At 49.0% G+C, this 15168-nt stretch overlaps 1 long non-coding RNA gene across 1 annotated transcript in view; it reads left to right on the forward strand.

Annotated features, from left to right (window-relative positions):
• The window catches only part of LOC138527261 (uncharacterized), a 262910-nt gene that overhangs the window by 61805 nt on the left and 185937 nt on the right, over positions 1 to 15168 (forward strand). The window lies entirely within an intron of this gene.

The raw sequence follows: 15168 nt of genomic DNA on the forward strand, positions 1-15168 counted from the left end.
CCTCCCCCTGAACACCCCAACACACCCACTCCCCCCTCCCCCTGAACACCCCCACTCCCCCCTCACCCCTGAACACCCCCACTCCCCCCTCCTCCCTGAACACCCCAACACACCCACTCACCCCTACCCCCTGAACACCCCAACACACCCACTCCCCCCTGGAATCCCTACGAAGGTGTGGTTCAGTCTGTGCAGCAGTGTGTGATGTAGTTCTTCTCCACTGTCCGGGCACTAATGACAGTCCCCTCCCCTGGCCCCCGGGGCACCCCTGCCCGTGCTGCGCAGGTTCCTCCCTGATCTGCGGATGGGGCTGCTCTGTGCCAGGCTGGTTGACGAGGAGGATCCTGGCTGCACATTTGGACGGCTGTCCCGAATGGTCTGCACCAGTTCTGAGAGGACGTGCCGCACAGCGGCGAGTTCTGTGCAGATGTCCTTCGTGGAGGACTCAATGGCAGCCGTGACTCTGTCTGCACATTTCTCCATGGCATCCCTTGCCCCCACACTCTGCAACGTGTTCATTGAGGAGGGTGGATAGCTGCTGCTGCCGGGTGACAATCTCATCCAGGGTCTGCTGGTTCCTCTGGCTCATGGCCAATGGCATTGGCATGCCCATTGGGCTGCTCACCTCTGGCAGCGGGGATGGGGTGGCTGGCCAATCCTCGGCCTCCGACTGCCCCTGTGTGGCATCCGCCTGCAGGGGGCTTAGGGATGTGTAGGGGGAATGTGGATGGGCAGTGGGGCTTCCATCATCGATCTCCTCGATGCTCCCTGCCTCACTGTCGGAGGATGCTGCTATGGCAGCAATTTCGCCAAGGGTGCTGCTTGCAGCAGAGCCTGTCCCTTCGGTGGGCACGATGTGTGTCATGTGCGCTGCTGCTGCTGAGTCTGTGGTGACAGTTGTGGTGGCTGTCAGTGCCCTGACCTCTTCCCCTGGCAGGGTTTGTGGCTGCTGGGGTGTTTTCCTCGGGACGGCAGAGGTGGAGGCTTGCGGCCTAGGCACAGTTGTCCTGGCCCTCCTGGTGGCTGTGGAGGCAGTGGTGTCCTCATCCTGGAGGTCTGAATCAGAGCCTGTGGTGGAGCAAAGGAGGGATAGTGTTATTGATGGGTCTGCGGACATTGGGCGTGCATTGTGACGAATTACATCTTATCAGTATGTACATGCAGCACATTTGAGGCAGGGGCATACAGGTTGTCTGCCTTTTGTGTGGAAGTAGCATGGTGGTATGTGGGTGCCGGCAGTTAGGGTGTGCATGCTGCATGTGTACAGGGTGGAGTTCGGTTGTGTCTGTGGGCAGTCTCCTGCTGATGTGTTGCATTTGCACTATGGGGCAACATAGTACTTCACATGATTGGACTTTGGTGATTTTTGCAAGGCTTGATTGGAGCCACCTACCTGCATCTCCTGATGTCGGGACTCCTCTCTCCATCCCTCCGACTCTTGTATGCTCTCCATTCCAATGGTGGATGCACATATTTTCTCCCATGCTTGCAATTTGATGGGGGGAATCAGATCCACCCCCGGTTGCCGTGCCCAGGTTCCTATTCGCCGAGAGGATGCTCCTGACGCGGAGCCTCAGGTCGTCCCACCGCTTTCTGCATTGCTGTGCGTTGCGGGGTACGGTTCCCACCGCACTGACACGCTGTGCCACCAGGGACCATATGGCCTTCTTTTTGGCTATTGCCAGCCTTGTCATTTGCGTGGAGAAGACCACCGCAGCATTGTCCTGGAGGGTCTCAGCAAGCATGGTTAGTTCCTCCCGGGAGAAGCGGTCCTGGCGCTGCCGATCGCATGCTTTTTTAACAACTTTTGGCATTTTCAGGTTGGTAATTGGGTGGGTTATGGGTTTGGATGTGGAATGGTTGGGGAGGATGGCAATGGATTGTGTTTTTAAAGATGGCCGCCGTGCTCTTTCCCGTTCCGCCGCGATGACGCTACTTCCGGTTCCGCTTATTTACGGTCACCGCTAACTGCAGTGACAGCTAATTACGGTGACCGCTCACTACGGTCGCCGCTATGATGGGTGGCGGTAGTGCACCTTGCGCGGCGTACTATGCCGGTAGGGGCCGTTTTAGGGTCATTTACGCCATGGTGTAATTTACATTACCGGCATGGCGTAATGCTCGTGCGCGATGGGTCGGAATGTGCCGCTCTTTACGCCATCGGACCACGGCGTAAACGTTCATTACGCCATGCCGGTAATGTTCAATACTTACCGCCTGGGTTGTAATGAGGCCCTTAGTCTTGACCGCCGCCAATGCTACCTTAATTAGTTTGGCTTGTCCAGAAGGTTACCCTGTTCCAAGAAACTAGGCTGGCCTACTTAACCGCTGCCCACCAGGTCAGAGTTCAGAAATCCGTCTTAACAAATTGGTGTACAGCTGTGGGATAGGACTGAAGGTATCCAGTGTTGCACACCAGTGAAGGCATTTCATATTACCCCTACCCATGACACATAGTGACCTAGTAGTAATAACTGTAAAGGCCATAGACCTATCTAATATAATAGAAACAAGTGCCTTTATAACCTTAAATGCTTTTAGATCAGCAACATTGAGAAAGATGTGTACTGAGAGAGGTTTACTTGCTCAAGGTACAAAAGTGGAAATGATTCAGAGAATCATGGAATGCCAAGAGTTGCAACTCAGTGCCATAGCCTCTGATGAGAGTGCAGAAGGAGGTGGGTGTAAAGAAACACACTGTTGGGGGGCGTCTATACTCCTGCTCTCTATACGGCAGAGGAGAGGCACAGAGGACCCCAGCCGAGAGTCTCTATTGTTGGTAGCAATGGATGAGCAATCAAGGTCTAGCTTCTCAGGAGGTGATGCAGGCTGGTTCTTAAGTACAGTGTAGTCCCCACGCACCCACAAAGGAATGTCCACACAATGTATTAGTTAAAACAGTCTTTATATAAACAAGGTTCAACGTTATATATACTATCACGATAATACACGTTGTGCTCTGACAATTCTAAAATGGTAAATATATACAGTCCTAGGTGGTACCACTATTACGCTGATTCCATTTAAAATGCATCAACTGTACTCAGTTCAAATAGCATACTAATCCACAAAGCAAAACAATATCAACTGTAGAATTAGGAGGAAGACAAGTTGGTTAGACAATTGGCAGAATACTGAGCCCCTACCGTCAGGTACAGTTCTGTATGAGGATCCCCCCACCTGGGCAACCTGTAAATGAAGTTGTACTACAAGCCCAATTCATATATTGTCTATTAAAGTCTTATCTTCTTCTTTAGTTCTGCAACCCAAATGTACCTTGTGTTGTAGAGTTCTTCGTCGGGGAATCGACAGGCCCTTCTTGAGTGTACTCCCTTTCAAGCAGGAGCCACGGGTTGTCGAACTTCCGAGATGAAGAAAGGGCGAACGTCGTTGAGGCAGCAGCTTCGGTCCTTACGGTGCTCATAGACGAGTGATCGAAAACGTCATGCAATGCACCTTTACGACGATGGTTCGTTGCCGCAAAGAGTTAGTGAAGAACTTTGGCCCAGCAAGGGCGTCGGGTTATCGGCGTCTGGCGTCAGCGAATGGGACCTGACCACGACTGGCTTCAGTTGCTTCGTCTGCGTCCCTGAGGTCTTCGGGCGGCGGGAAACCCACCGGCAGATTCTCCTCGGTCGTTGGCGGCCTTGACTTTCTCCGGCGGGATGAAATCGGTCGACGATGGTGAACAAGGGAGTCCTTGAATCAAATGTTCTTAGGCAAAGGGAGTACGGCGGCTCCGGTCGGCGACGGTGGACGGCTGTCCGGTGCTTTTCTTCGTTCTGCTCGGCGGTCCCCTTCTCCGGTCGGCAGCCTTTCGTAGGTCTGTCTACCAGGGAGCTTTGGCAAAGATCAGCTGGTGCACAATGGTCCCTTGTAGCTCGGGGAGAGGTCTCCCTACCACATCCTCCCTTTGATCAGTTCTTTGAAGGCACAGCAGCTTTCAGATTTCACAGAAGGGACCAGCGGTTCACCTTCTTCTTCCGGCTCGGCTTAGAGAAAGCATCAAGTATCAACTTCAGCTTCTGAACATTTCTAGCAGTGAGAGGCACCCAGATCTACTGTTGATCACCCAGTCATTCTGCTGCGTCCCACTAGGCAACCAATCACTCAGAAGGGCATTGAGGAAGTCAGTCAATCAGGCGCACAGTTCATTAAGGTCATTCTTCTCCATCCAGACATTCATAACACAGAATGTGGATTCGGACAAGTACTCTGCCATTCAGCACTACACACTGCATTCATACCGGTTTCGGGCAGGGCTGTCTCAGTCATTGTGTCAAATACCAGATACTAGACACCCATAACACAGAATGCGTATTCGTCACACACTCCATTCACCCAGGTCCCCCCCCACGGGCGTACCCACAACATGCAGTCGTTGGGTAGGCTCCAGCCAGTCTGGTCGGCACTTCCCCACACTACCATATATGGAACTTCCACCCAACAGCCAGTCATGGGGAAGGGACAGAGTCAGGGTTTCCCGGAACTTCGGGAAAAGTAAGATAACCGGCGATAGAAAGCAAGAGGCCACAGGGACCATCTTGTTTCCTGTCAGGAATCCACCGATTCCAATGACAAGACCTGGGCATCCTAAAATGGAGGACGCTCAGGGCACCTGTCAATTCAGCACTGAGCTGCCACCAGCCTGTACCCTGCTCTGTGGGCCACACACCGGTGCCCAAAAACATACACTAGGAGTACAGGGTCGTACTCCCACCCATGGGTGCCATAAGGGTATTCCAAGGGTCTGGTCACCAAACCAAATACAGGAAGAGCCGCACCGTCAGGAGTCCCACATGAACTCCTGCGCAGAAAACAAGTCAGAACACACATGATAAAGCAATAAAGGACAAGGATTGAGAGGCCCTGTCCCTCTGGTGCATTTCCAGCATCAGTCAGTCCCCCCCCCCCCCAAACTGAGGTTAGGGTGCCTAATCTCCCACGTGATAGACACCCTCATCCAGATGGTCAACATACCTTCTGGAAAGGCCCTCATCCAGATGGTCAACATACCTTCTGGAAAGGCCATCTGCATTATCATGACTCTTCCCTGGTCTATGCTCTATGGTGAAGTCTAGCCCTTGCAGGCTAATGCACCACCTGAGCAGTTTCGGGTTTTCACCCTTCATCTGCATAAGCCACTTCAGGGGGCTTATGGTCTGTTTGGACCTTGAAGGTAGACACTGCACTGTAGGGCCTTGTAACAGTCATGAAGGACAGTTATACCACGGAGGTGCCAGAGACCCACATAGTTGGGGAATGGTTAAGTCAAGAGATAGCTAATCCTGGAGAAAAACGGACAGGAAAATATAATGTGGAGCTCCAAGACGGGGACACGAGAAACAAACTATTACTTCCTAGATCCACGAATTTGGTGGATACAAAGCCAACCAAGGTTGATCCCAGAGGTACGACATGGCCCACCACAAGCAGACAAACCAGTGTTATGATTGTGGGGAGTGGGGCCATATCGCCCGATTATGCCCAAGGAAGAACAAACCAGAACCTATGGAGATTGGTTGTATGCAGAATCGGGAGTTAGAAGGAGAAGAGAGTCCTATACAGTGTTAGTTCGAGTAGACGGTGTACCCGACAAGGCCTGGTCGACAGTGGAAGCGAGCAAACCACCATCAGACCAGAAGTAAGTGTCTTGGAAAAAAAGGGAAGCAAGATATTTTGGTAAAATGTGTGCATGGAGATATAAAATCCTACCCTTCCAAAGAAGTAAACATAGAGGTTAACGGGGTTCACACACCAATGGAGTTAGCCATCATGCCTCATATACCTGCTGTGTTCATAGGGACTGACTTGCCCAACTTTGATGACTGTGTTAGAGAAAAGGAATGGTTAAAAATGGCTCCTTTCTCAGAAACTGATATTGAAGGGAATAGTGAGAGAATACCAAGGAAAACCATGAGAGAGGTGAGGGAAGGGAAACAGAGATGGGTGGAAGGTTTCAGTGGACTCGTAGATTGGATTGCTGAAGATAAGAGTCTCTTTTAGAAGTGAAACACTAACTGACCCATCTTTAAGGAATGTCTTCGAGCAAGCAATGAAAGACCCAGAAAGTACAAGCAGTTATCCGAGGTTCAAAGTACAGCGGGGACTTCTATACTGGGTTACAAAAAAACTGGATGAACAGGAGGTGGAGCAACTTTTGGTACCTCTGTTTCAGAAAGTCTATACTGGGGCTGGCTCATGATGACCAGACGGGCGGTCACATGGCCACAGAGAAAACCTTAGAGAACATCTTGAAGCGGTTTTACTGGCCAGGTGTCTATAGGGAAGTGGCAAAGTACTGTGATGAATGCCCAACGTGCCAAAAATCAAACCCAAACAAACCAAGACGTGCCCAATTAGTACCTATGCCATTAATCAAAGAACCATTTTTCAGGATTGGCATGGATATAGGAGGTCCACTAGAACCCAGTAGTCACGGATACTAATATCTGTTAGTAGTGGTGGACTACGCTACAAGATATCCAGAAGCTTTTCCTATGAGAGGAACAAGTGCCATCCAAGTATGTAACCGATTGATTCCATTCTTTGCCAGGGTAGGAATACCATCAGAAATAGTAACAGATCAAGGTTGAAATTTTCTATCAGGAGTGATGAGAAGAGTATGTCAACAGCTTCAAATAAAGGAAATCCGTATGTGGATATACCATCCACAAACGTATGGTTTAGTAGAGCGCTATAACAAGACCATTAAGCTAATGCTTAAGAAGGTAACGGCACCTACCGGAAAGAATTTGGACAGAGCAGTACCGTGGGTCCTTATGGTATTAAGGGATACCCCTCAATCTTCAACAGGTTTTTCACCCTTTGAATTGTTGTTTGGACACCAACCAAAAACAATACTGGACATCTGAGTCAACTATCTTCCGTAATAAAATCACTGCAAGCGGCAGGACTTAACATACACCCAAAGAAAACCCTACTGGCCGCCAATCAGACTCGATACCTGGGATATCTGGTCGGGGACGGGGTTATACGACCCCAGTTGGACAAAATTGAAGCAATAGGGAATCTGCCTATGCCTAGCAATAAGAAACAGGTCAGAGCCTTTTAGGCTTCATTGGATATTATCAGCGCTTCATACCTTTGTTTTCTTCCATTGACAGATGCGCTCAAATCATCCTACAAAGGCGACCTGCTTAAAGATGATGAAGCGTGTAAAGCCTTTACAGAGCTAAAACAGATAATATCAACACAACCTGTTCTACGGTGTCCCAATTTCCAAGAAAGATTTTTTTGTGCAATCAGACGCATAAGGAATAGGAATGGGGGCCGTACTATCTCAAAATAGTGAAACTCATCTACAGGCAGTGGCCTTTATAAGTCGTAAGCTTTTACCACATGAGGTGGTGTATTCTACCATTGAAAAAGGGTGACTTGCTATCAAATGGGCAATTGAGACACTCAGATATTACCTCGCTGGAAGAAAGTTTACCGTTTTTACAGATCATGCTCCACTCCAATGGTTGGCCACGCATAATGATTCAAACCAACGAGTATTGAGATGGTTCCTGACCCTGCAGGAATTTTGTTTTTAAACAGTTCACCGACCAGCGGCTTTCCAATTAGTCCCTGATTACCTGTCCAGAAATCCTGACCAGCCCAATCGGCTGGATGGTTCGGGGGGTGTATGTAACAGTCATGAAGGACAGTTATACCACGGAAGGGCTCGAGACCCAGAGACCCACATGGTTGGGGAATGGTGGGGTCAGGAGATAGCTAATCCTGGAGAAAACGGACAGGAAAATATAATGTGGAGCTCCAAGACGGGGACACGAGAGTAGGAACGTCGCGTTTATGCGAGACGGCAGAGATGCCGACGTTCGACTCTGGCGGTCGTCAGGAAGACATGGAACCTCCGGGTGGACACACTTGAGACGTAATGCTGTGCTCATGCGAAGTAGCAGAGCAGCCGTCGTTTGACTCCTGCAGCAATCAAAGGACTGCCAGCCATGAGAGACGGGGCTGCCGCGGCATGCCGGAGCTGCGGGTACTCAACAGTGGTAGCCCACATAAGTGCCGCAGAATATGGAAAACATCTTTGTGACATAACTATACAGCCCAAAAATACAGTTCTCACAGAGACACACACAGTCCCTTCCAGGAAGAAATTAAGCACTTACCTGGGCAGAGGAGACTGGTATGGGGAGCGGATGGAGGTCGAGGACGAAGACAATTTGCAATGCATCAAGGGAAAAAGGGACGGGGCTTGGGGAAGTTTATATAGACTAGAGGAGGAAGTGAACACTGAATGGCCTGTTAAGTTCTGGATATATAAAGACAACACTGGAAGGCAAGGGGGTGTTAATTCTTGGTTTTGTTGCTGATCGAACCAGACAGGACATCCGGAGCTACCGAAGGCTGATGGGCGTCTGACCAGAAGTCCTTACCCCATTCCCTGCAAGGAACAGATAAGAATCCCAGCATAAGCACAAAGAAGGACAATTCAGAAATAATTCTGATTGAAGCTTATTTTTTTTTGTTGTAAGTCTGAATGAAGACCCATTTTTATTTTCTCAACACCGCCTGACTGTAAAACGCCAAAGGCTCCAAACTATACTAAAACATTCCTTTTCAACAGTAGCCCACCTAAGTTCCCTACCATTGAGTTGTCTACTGATGAATAGGATCGGATGTTCTCTTCCTTTGTCATCTAACTGGGACAAGACGGCTCCAATTCCGGTGTCGCAGGCATCAGTTTGAACGATAAAGGGCCTGCTGTAATCAGACGCACACAACACAGGTGCCCTACACAGACTTTCTTTCAAGCCATTAAAGGCCCTCTGACCGTCTTCAGTCCAATTAACCTTCCTCGGTTGTTTGGGCTAAGTCAGAGCTGTCAGAGGGGCAGCTATGGTTCCATAGTCTGCCCTGAAATTGCGATAATACCCAGTGAGGCCCAAAAAGGCTCTCCCCTGGGTTTGAGTAGTGAGAGTCTCCCAGTCATGTACATCCTGTACCTTACTGGGGAGAGGTTGGAGTTGGCCCCCTCCTACCTCATGACCAAGATACGTGACTTTCCCCTGTGCTATCTGGCACTTAGTGGCCTTGATAGTGAGGTTAGCCCTTTTCAAGGCCTGCAACACTTTATCAAATGATCCTCCCAAGTGGGACTGTAGACGCGATGTCGTCTAAGTAGGCCAAACAAAAGGCCTCCAGCCCACTGAGTGCATGACTGAATAAACCTTGGAAAGTGGCAGGTGCATTCTTCAACCCAAAAAGCATGACTATAAACTGGTAGAGCTCCTCAGGTGTTGAAAACGCAGTCTTTTCCTTGGCATGGTCTGTGAGAGCTATTTGCCAATAGCCTGAGGTAAGGTCAAAGGTGCTCACAAATTTGGCAGCACCTATGGTGTCCACAAGCTCATCAGCCCTGGGCAATGGGTGCGCGTCAGTTTTGGTGACGGCATTGACTCCTCTGTAGTCCACACAGAACCTCCAATCCTTGGTACCTCCCTGGGAACTTGCCTTAGGGACAAGGACCACTGGACTGGACCCGGACTGGTTGAGAGTTCAATAACACCTAGATCCAACATCTTGGCGACCTCAGCCTGGATGTGGTTCTTAACTGTATCTGACATACGGTAGCACCTGCTTTTGACAGGCACCCTGTCACGAGTGTCAATTTCGTGCCTACACAACGGTGTAAGCCCTGGCGTCGATGAGAACAAAGAGGCATACTGCCAGAGCAAAGCCCTGCAGGCCCTCTGCTGCTCTGTCAGATCGGTAGAGAGATGCACTCCATCCACTGAGCCATCCTGAGGGTTGCTATGCAGCAAATCAGGAAGGGGCTCACTCTCATCCTCTTCTTGCTCTGAAGCCAACAAGAGACATGAGACTTCGGCTAGCCTATGGAAAGGCTTGAGCCTGTTAACATGGAATTCCTGAGGGGCTACCCCAGGGACTCCCATGTCAACCAGATAATTCACCTCGCCCATCTTGGAGATGATCCTGATGGGTCCAGTCCACTTATCTGCCAAAGCTCGAGGCTTGGTAGGCTCCATCACAAGGATTTCCTGTCCCGGAGTCCAATCCACTTATGAGGCTTTAAGGTCATACCAGTATTTGTTGAATTGCTGGCTGGCCTTGAGATTCACTGTTGCCTGACCCATCATTTGTGTCCTCCTCCGTCTGAGGCCTAACACATAGTCCCCCACTTGCTTGGCAGGACCTGGAGGGGTCGCTTCCAAATCTTCTCTGATTAAGGCAAGGGGCCCCCTCACTGGATGGCCAAAGAGTAACTCTAAGGGGCTGAAACCAAGACCCTCTTAAGGCACCTCTCTGTAAGAAAACAGCAGGCATGGCAGGAGGAGATCCCATTTCCTCCTTAGGGGCTCTTCCAAAGCAGCTAGCATGCCCTTGAGAGTTGTATTAAATCTCTCGACCAGACCATTGGTCTGGGGATGGTAAGAGGTGGGGAACTTGTAGGTAACTTTGCACTCTTTCCACATGGTTTTCATGTAACTCGACATGAAGTTGAATCCTCTATCAGAGACAACCTCCTTAGGGAATCCAACACGGGTGAAAATGCCCAGGAGAGCCCTGGCAACCACCTTGGCCGTAACCGTCCGAAGGGGTATAGCCTCAGTGTACCTGGTGTCATGATCAGCCAAGACCAGAATGAACCGATGTCCACCTGAAGTGGGAGGGTCAAGGGGACCGACAATGTCGATGCCAACCCTCTCAAATGGTGTGCCAACCACTGGCAACAGCTGCAGTAGGGCACTGCCAGACACAACGGACTGCAAACATTTGATGGAATGAGCACCGTTCATGCATAAGGAATAACACAGCGACTTCAGCGGTGGCTAGACATTTTCAAGAAAAACACCACAATTTGGCACAGATCAGATTCATAATTTTGGAGGTGGTCCAGAAATACAACAAGTATGAAAATCTACAAAAAAGACTCGACCAACGAGAAATATTTTGGATAGATCATCTCAGCTCTCTGAGACCCAGGGGATTGAATGAAGAAATAAACTATATGTGCTTCCTATGAGTGAAACTACCTTTTTTTAAAATTGGAATTTAGAATTTTGATTGTTGATGTTGAATTTTTCTTTTTTTTTTCCATTTTTCTCCTATTATTTTAGAATGTTTTTGGTTTCCCTTAAGGTGCTGCTACCTTGGGTGGGGGCCCTTACGCACGTCGTAAAATCTACCGCTGTTGATTTGTACATGCGACAACACAATGCACTCCTTCATCTATACCACAGTTAAATGAGTATGTGCATGATAGTAAGTACATCACAAGCACCATGTTCCTCTTAAATAACAGTTTTCATTGCTCGCCTATGAGAGGTTCGAGTGCAATTTACACCCGTATTTTCTAGTAGTGTATCTCTTTAAATACTTCGCACTCACTTTCTACCTAGAATTGACTTTGGCTACTAATCACGTAAACAATAGGCTTCTCTGCCAACACAGGCGAGACATACCCATACCAGCCTCCATATACTTTAATTCATTTCACAAGTACTAGACTTTCCCTTAACGCACAGAGCGTTTGTTCTTGTATAACCCTACACTACTTTAACAAGCGTCTAGTAGTCATGGTGACAGTCCCGCCTCCTGTGCTAGCACAGGGGCAGGACCCAAGGTGTATGTGCATCCACGCAACGCCTTGGTATCACCATGCCAACCAATAAATACCGCCCTTGTCATTCGCGCTCGCACTCGTTCGGCAGCGTCTGACATTGAAGGAGCGTTTCTGCTGAGTAACGGTAAGCGGATTCTTCGCGCTCGAGATCAGAACATGTTTAAAGATTGACTGCATTCTGATACCTTTTTTACATAACCTTAACAGGATTGATTACTCAGACTGGACTGGTCCATAGCGAACATTAGTGTCCTATGGATTATAAGGTACATTTGATTGATTACACATATTTTTATACGCTACACTAAGGACAACTAAAACAGTCCTATTGCATATCTTTGATTATGTTTCTTGTTTCTTTTTCTTTCCACTCTGACAACCACCACTATACCGTTGGAACACTTAAACACATCTGGGAATTGGTATGTGTGTCTATATACGTTTGTTTTTGAATTGATTGTGCAATGGCTGTTCCTGCATTATGTTGAATCATTGTTTTGTAACGGCGACAGATTGGGCATATTGAAATCATTGTACGGCCCTGACGAAGGTTAAAATAACCGAAATGCATTGGCTAACGTACACAATATTATAGCCAGTATCTTTAAGCCCATCCACTTTGAATATGAGAATGAATATTCAGGAGTGATGAGAACATTAATAGATGCGCAATAAATATTATATTTTTGAGAAAACGACGGACTATGTCTAAATTGAATTTTTACGTAAATACAGTAATTACAGCACGGAATTGGAAGGTCCCTACTATAAGGGCAAACTGAGAGCACCAGTCTTAATAGAGTTATTTCACTCTATTTTTCTTTGTTCATATATTCTGGTCCTTATGCCATAGGACCTTCATCAGACTGGTTGCCCCAGGCGAAAACTTGATCAATGAGTACAAAGCAAATTAATATTGATTAAAACTACAGTAACAGGACGTGGTGCCCACCTTCAACCTTTTTGTGACTGCCTCCAGTCTTGCCATAAAAACTGACAAGTTGGGCAGGTCTTGCAGTGGGACTCCACTTCTACTCCCATCCAGGGCCAGTAGAAATGGTCAGAGAGCCTTTGCTTGGTCTTCTTGGTCCCAAAATGACCGGTTTAGGGCACCTCCTGCGCCAACTGCAGTAGGAAGGGCCTGTAAACCTGGGGTACCATTAACCTCTTGAGGGGTTCAGGCTTAGTGGGCTCTCTAACAAGGAGCTCACCCTCCCAATATATCCAAGAGAGAGAGAGAGAAGTCCGCCCGGTATGGTCCCCCTTCAGCTAACAAGCAATGAAGGTCGGGGTGGTCCTCCGGGTTGAGTACTTCACCCACACAAGAGTCTTGTGGCTCTTCTCTCACATGAGTTGAGGCTTGTGTCCCCACTGGATCCAGCCCGTCCGGAGCATGAATCCCAATGGGTGCTGTAAGAGCAGCAGGAAGAGAAGGGGTCCCTTTCGCAGATGCGACCTTCTTGCTCTTCCTTCGTTGTTGTACCTTGGGTTTCCCCGTCAGCAGGGGTACCGGACTCGCAGCCGGACCCGGTGTGACCTGCGATCGGGTGACCGCCGCAGCAGCCATGGGTAGACGATCCGAAATCATCCCCATTTCTACCAAATCATTTCCTAACAAAATGTCAGGAGGCACGTTGTCCTGAACCAGGACAGGAAGCTTTGCTGTCTTGTCTCCAATCGTAATGTTGAATAAGGCTACAGGCGATAATTTGGGAAGCCCACCAGCTAACCTAGTGGTTCTCAGAGGAGCACCTACATAGTGCTCTGGCTTGAGCAGGGTCCTGTCCACCACTGGCATGCTTGCCCCAGTGTCTCTCAAGCCGGTAGAAGGCTGGCCATTCAAGAGGGCACTTCTCAAAAACCTACATGTGTTCTGTGGGATTGTCGCCAGTACCTCTGCGTACTGGTCTCAGGCCCCAAGGGACACTAGGTTAATCTCTACGGGAGCACTGAAGATGATCCTAGTAGAGGAGGGGAGGACAGTGGCCTCCACCTCAGGTACGGAGTAGGGGTAGGTCAGGCTGACCGCCTGAACTCCAAGTGCCTTACCTTTACACTTGGGGTCACCCCTCTTATGATCCAGACCTCCACAGTCCCCACAAATGCCAGGAATATGGGGAACGGTACTGGAACTAATGGGGGCCTGCTTTGCAGCAGGTGGACCACTACTCTTACTCCCACCCACAAAAGGCTTATCCCCAATCGATTTTTGGGTCTTAGGAGAGGAAGGTTTTGGTTTACTCGACTGTGACTGCTTCTGGGAGTCCTCAGCCTTCTGAGAGGTCCCCTTTTCTTTGTCCTTGTCCTTCCCACTGGAGTCCTTAGGGGACACCCGGTGGGAGACCCACTTGTCAGCCAGCCTGGCCAGCTTAAAGGGATCTAAAATGTTCTGGTCAGCAACATACTGACGCAGCTCTGGTGAACAGGCGTCCGAAAAATGCTCAAAAAACAAAAGGTGTGACAATTCAACAAACGTTTTGACTTTGTAATCATCAATCCACCCCATCATGTGCGCAGCACTCACCCAGTCAATCCAAGACATATTCTCTTGTTTCTTAAATTCCCTGAACCTTTTAAGTTATTGGATAGATGTCTTGCTAAACTTGGCAATCAAAGCAGACTTCATGCACTCATACTGACCCATTTTGTTCCACACTCAGTTTCAGAATACAGTCATATCCAGTCTGAGGCACTTTGCTTAACAAACTCTTAGCCCAATCTCTTTTGTCAACATCATGGATTCCACAAGCCATCTCAAACACTTCAATCCATTGGAGGATATCAGAACCCTCTGCATACTCACCAACCACCTCTTTCATAAACTTGGGGGCTGGGGACCTGACACTCACAACTGGTTTCGCTGAAGTCTCCACTCTAGCTTTCTCCAGCTGAATTTTCTGGTGCTCAGTGTCCCTATCTTTGAGCGCTACTTGTTGTGCCAACTCCTCCTTTTTTAACTTGGTTTCTGTTTCCAACTTTTTGTATTGAAAGGCTAACTGTTCCCGTTGTAGCTCCAATTTTAAAAGTTCAATCTTCAGGGCTTCCCCCTGAAGAGCAGTGCTGGGGTTCGGAACAGAGGCAGCAGGATCGGTGGCATTCCCAGAATCAGATTCAGTAACAACCCTAGGGGCGGAGTCCTCATTGGTTGCTTTCCCCCCTTAAGAGCTTCACAATCAGTCTGGTAGTCCACCAGGGCAGCTATCAGCTCAGCCCTAGACGTATCCACAAAGTCTAATTCCCTGGCTTCACAAGCACTCTGGAGAGCCTCTAAGCTCATCCGAGTCAATTTACCATTCACAATAGATTCCTGTCATGACCTATAGAACGTGCCCCTTTTGGACTTCCTGGTCCTTGTCTCAACGGGGCTTGCACTCCCTGGTACTCCCAACATGGCCGTCCAGCGTGAAACACCTTCCTCGCTCTACACGTTGGACGTAGCGTGTTCCATTAATAGACCACACCCCCCGCGGCTCCGCGCGTCTCAATGCTATTGCGAAGTAACGACCAGCCGTGTGCTTGCGGTATTGCTTCCCTGATTCTGTCCC

This window comes from Ambystoma mexicanum, chromosome 14 (assembly GCF_040938575.1).
Source record: "Ambystoma mexicanum isolate Mex_15411 chromosome 14, UKY_AmexF1_1, whole genome shotgun sequence".
Lineage (NCBI taxonomy): Eukaryota > Metazoa > Chordata > Amphibia > Caudata > Ambystomatidae > Ambystoma > Ambystoma mexicanum.